The sequence below is a fragment of the Pseudochaenichthys georgianus genome, unplaced genomic scaffold (genome assembly GCF_902827115.2).
Source record: "Pseudochaenichthys georgianus unplaced genomic scaffold, fPseGeo1.2 scaffold_667_arrow_ctg1, whole genome shotgun sequence".
Taxonomy (NCBI): domain Eukaryota; kingdom Metazoa; phylum Chordata; class Actinopteri; order Perciformes; family Channichthyidae; genus Pseudochaenichthys; species Pseudochaenichthys georgianus.
This window is the reverse complement of record NW_027263221.1, coordinates 31018-36442: the sequence shown is the minus strand read 5'-3', so window position 1 is coordinate 36442 and position 5425 is coordinate 31018. Positions and strand designations below refer to the sequence as shown.

The following is a 5425-nucleotide window of genomic DNA, read 5'->3' as shown; positions in this document are numbered from 1 at the left end:
GAACTCAAATACTGTACTTTCTACTTCTTACATGTTGAACACAAATACCTGTACTTTCTACTTCTTACAGTTGAACTCAAATACCTGTACTTTCTACTTCTTACATGTTGAACAAATACCGTACTTTCTACTTCTTACATGTTGAACACAAATACCTGTACTTTCTACTTCTTACATGTTGAACTCAAATACCTGTACTTTACTTCTTACATGTTGAACTCAAATACCTGTACTTTCTACTTCTTACATGTTGAACTCAAATACCTGTACTTTCTACTTCTACATGTTGAACCAAATACCTGTACTTTCTACTTCTTCATGTTGAACTCAAATACCTGTACTTTCTACATGTTGAACACAAATACCTGTACTTTCTACATGTTGAACACAAATACCTGTACTTTCTACTTCTTACATGTTGAACTCAAATACCTGTACTTTCTACATGTTGAACACAAATACCTGTACTTTCTACTTCTTACATGTTGAACACAAATACCTGTACTTTCTACTTCTCATGTTGAACACAAATACCTGAACTTTCTACTTCTTACATGTTGAACCCAATACCTATACTTTCTACTTCTCACATGTTGAACACACCTGTACTTTCTACTTCTTACATGTTGAACTCAAATACCTGTACTTTCTACTTCTCACATGTTGAACTCAAATACCTGTACTTTCTACATGTTGAACTCAAATACCTGTACTTTCTACTTCTTACATGTTGAACCCAAATACCTGTACTTTCTACTTCTCTCATTTTCCAAACAGCTGGTTCCTTTAGTCTGAATGTGTGTTGGTGCGTGGTCATTATTCTTCAGAGTCACTGCGTGCCTATTGGTTGGAACACGATCCGTGTATCCATCACTTCCTGGTCTTCTCTAAAGAAGAGGGACCAATGGAAACGTTGTCATGTTGCCGTTGTTCAACATGGAAACATTCATTAGCTAACAATGACATTATTGTTCTATTAATATAAAGGGAGGTCAGGTACTCTTTAAAGCAGCTGCTAGTTATGGGTACTTTTTACTGAAGTACACTTCAAAGCCTCTTTACTTTTAATTGAGTAAAGAAGTTTAGTCAGTACTTCTACTTTCACCAGAGTATTTTTAAACACGAGTTTCTGTACTTCTACTTGAGTAAAGGATGTGTGTACTTTTGCCCTCTCTGCTAACCAGTCCTCTCTGTTTCTGATTTCTCTTCATAAAGGATGAGCTGGATCTCCTTCGTCCTCTCTGCTACAAAAACGCGGATGTCTTCCTCCTCGTCTACAGCGTGTGCGGCCCTCCTCCCTCCGCAGCCTGGTGGACCGCTGGCTCCCTGAGATCCGGCACCAGGTCCGGACACTCCTCTAGTCCTCGTCGGCACCCAGCTGGACCCTGAGGGAGGACGTGCAGGTTCTGATCCAGCTGGCCCAGAACCAGCAGCGTCCCGTGGGCAACGGAGGAGGGCCAGCAGCTGGCAGAGGAGCTGGGCATGGTGGCATTCATGGAGGTCTCTGCGCTGACCCAGAAGAACCTGAAGGACCCGTTGATTCGGCCATCTTGGCCAGCATCCAGCAGACGGAGAGGTTGCAGCGAGGAGAGGAAGATGAAGATCCCCTTGAGGAAGAAGACGCCGGATAAGATGAAGAGTGTCTGGGAGACCTGGTGGAGGAAGATCAACAACTGTGTGATGGTGGAGCAGAGCTGTGAGGACAAGTGAAAGTTATTGAAAACCTGTTGAATTCGGAATGAAAATGTCAAAATACACATTTCCGGTGTTTTATTTGACTACTTTTTACTATTTGCATCTGGATATTTCTCCAAAACTCAACAAAACATGGCAGAATTAATCAGTGGCACATTGAAACATACAAGAAAAAGTTTCATTATGATCTAATTAATGATCAACTGTGAGATGTTACGGTGTAGGAAGCAGAACCCAAATGCAGATTAAAGGGACAAAAAGCTCCTTTATTTCAAGGCTCTACTATCAAATAAAGACTAAACAGAACACTCACCGAGGAACAAGCCATATCACAAGGACGAACCGACAAAGCCCAGACCAGAAAAACCAGTAATTAAATGCACACAAGGACTAATCATACCAAACAAGGAACAACATGGTGAGTAGGGAGGAGAAAACACAGGGACACCAGGTGAACACAATCGGGTACTCAGACACACCAGAAAACTAACGATCAGGGAACCACAGACCAGATCTAAAAATAAGACACAACGCAGACAGAAAACAAAGACAGATCGAGGCTGAAGTCGAATAGTCCATTTAGCTTAGGAACCTTCCTAAAGGAGTGAAATGACCCGGAAGTCCCTCAGTGGCAGCCATGATAAGTGTCGTTCCAATTCTCTAGATGAAAGGAAAGGAGGTTTCAAACTTCCTTTATAGCCTCCTTTAGCTTAGGAACCACTGGACCTCCCTAACCGACAGGAGAAGTGAAAATGCTGCCCCACAATGCCTTGCAGCCGCAGCATTTGCCGTCACTCAACAGTCGGCCGTTCACGGAAACAACCGATTATGACCGAGAAATGATATCATGAAAGTTACGGTGCTTATTAAGCATTTTAAAACGTATGTGGTAAGTTGCCAAAGTGCTTTGTTTTGAACGTTCATCAGGATTATAATCAAAAAGAGAAATATGAACGTTAGTTTTCACTGAAATGATCAAATAAAGTCAACATTTCAGTCTTTACTGAGCTGTGTGGGGTTTGTTCAACTTTTAAAAGATGTTTGAATGGTGATATACACAGAGATAGATGTTAAGGACTAACGTTTATAATAAATACATCTGTATTGATTTTAAGATCTTTAGTTCATACAATAATACGTATTGGGATCATTGGTATTAATGTGGACCGGAGGGAGAGGGAGACGAGCATAAGTTTCACTTTCCTTTTTTATTTCAATTCCAGCTTTGGTCATGAAGAATATGTTTCTCTGTTGTCCACGTTCATAAAGCAAAGCAGCAGCATCAGAGCACGGTGCAGAGTCTCCAGATGAGTTTACAGTAGTCCCTCGTTCTTATTAAACATCCATGTTGTAGTCCGCTGTATAGAAAACTGTGGTTTCCATGGTTTCCCCACAGCAGCAGACGCACACAATAACGTCCGCTGGCGCATCATAAACACGTCGGATAGTGAAAGTGCATTCGGATTCTCTAAAGTACCGCAGTCTCTTCTCCTAAGTTCTTTTGAATTCTCCTATCCACTATCCCTTAACCCCGTGACGTTTCACTCCAAGGTCAAGGAATAGACGATAGGGTTAGAATTTAGGAGCTGATTTTTAAACTATCCGACTGCAGCCCTAGACAAAACACAACGCAGACAAAAAACCAATTGAAATTACGGGCCAAAAGTTGTATTTGCAAGTATTAAAAGTAAGCAGAGGACATCAAACCAACTGAGACCCGTCTGTCCGCGGCATCTGCGCACTGTACAACACACACACCTACACACTGTACAACACACACCTACACACTGTACAACACACACCTACATACTGTACCACACACACCTACAGCTGCTAAAGCATAATCAGGCTACAGCCGTTGTGTATTTTATTATGTGAAGCATTAAATGGTTTTAGAAAAATATGGACTCTTTGTAGATATCTACTAAACTAAAGCAAATAAAGAGAGTAGGCCTGTTATACTGAGTGATATATATTATACACACTGCTCTGCTTTCTGCAGGACCTCACAGCTGTTCTCACTGTAAACATCGCGTTGCGATGAGAGCAGGTTCTCAAATAATATCCAGGGGATGCATGCAGAGCTGTCATTGGCTGAGATAAGTCCGGCCGTGCGTCACGCCTCCACCGTTCCCGGAAATGCATCCGCGGAGGAGCCGTGGAGGAACCATCAGTGTATCCTCGGTTATAGCTCCTCCAGAGAGCCTCCTCGATGCTCGATCCTCGGTGTGCATTTAGAGAAATGAGACGTCCTTCAAAATGGCGCGCTGCAATTCATTTCCGGGTCACTACCGGAGGACCGAGGAGTCGAGGAGGGGAAATTTGAGTATTGAGAAGCCTCTAAGGCAGACAGAAAACCACAGACAGATCTAAACAAGACAAGACACAACGCAGACAGATCGTGACATGAGATCAAGTGAACGTCACATTTAACGTGTTTTTTTTTACTAGTAACGTCTATTTGCATCTGTGTATTTCTCCTAAACTCAACAAATACAATACAAACCTCGGTCAGTTCATCGGAAAACTGATACATTAGTTTTCTTCATGGTGATGGCAGAAGGTGGAAAGAAAATATTCAAAAGAAACATTGAAGGTGTTTTATTTGACGAGTAGCGTCTATTTGCATCTGGACATTTCTCCTAATCTCACCAAAACATGGCAGAATTTATCATTTGCACATCGAAACTTACAAAAGTCTCATGACGATCTAATTAATGATCAACCAGAAGAACCTGAAGGATCTGGGGCGGAGAGTTGCAGCGAGGAGAGGAAGAGGAAGAGGAAGATCCCCCTGAGGAAGAAGACGCCGGATAAGATGAAGAGAGTCTGGGAGACCTGGGGCCTATACTACGAACCTGGTTCAACCTAACCTGGATATGTTTGAGTTAGCCGGTTGGCCTAATCCAAAACATACGCGCTCTCGCTAAACTGTACTACGACGCTGGTTATCAAGTGGATCGCTCAAGCTAGCCGTGTCCTCTCTAGTTAGGTGCGCGTTCACATGAAAGGGGTGGTATCTGGAGCATTCGACCAATCACAGACATGGAGAAGCGTACTGACAGCGCAGCGTCATACTTCCTGAATGAAAAGTGAACTTTAATACTAGTCAAAAATGAAGAAGTTAAACTTTAAACATCCATGACTTAAACACTTGATCAGGATCAAAGCCTCAGAGCTGCAGCTGCAAGGTGAACACAGCTGGAACAGAACACGTGTTTGAATGCGTACATTAACAGGTTTATGATATCACTGCCCCGTCTAAAACACGATCTGACTTCAATTACATTTGTCTCGAGTGTTTTGTCAATGTATGTGTTGCTTAAAATAATACTTATGCATACAGTATGTGACACTGTGAGTGTTGCACGGCCAGATACGGCTCAGCTGACTCAGATCAGGAGAGATATGATACATTATGAAGTGATATGCCGCGGACTGTACTTAATGTACTCTGATCCGGTTACTGATGTTGTGGCCGATATTTAAGTAAGCTTTCTTAACGCTAATGTTATGATAGTCAGATTGCTCTGAAGATGGAGGTGATATTCTATTCATGTTTACGTTCACACAGTCGGTGATTTTTGCCGGCCGTCTTTCCTGCAACGGCAGCTTTTCTGTATTTCCTTTCTCCTGTAATATGACTTGATCGCTTTAAACTCCGCACACTGAGCTCTGATTGGTCAGCAGGCGGTGCTTTCACTGAGTTGAGCTCTTAGCCTGCAACCTA

At 42.4% G+C, this 5425-nt stretch overlaps 1 pseudogene; it reads left to right on the top strand.

The window, feature by feature from the left end:
• Positions 1 to 1215: 1215 nt before the first annotated feature.
• LOC117443728 (rho-related GTP-binding protein RhoU-like) lies at positions 1216 to 1710 on the top strand (annotated as a pseudogene).
• The last annotated feature ends 3715 nt before the right edge of the window (positions 1711 to 5425 follow it).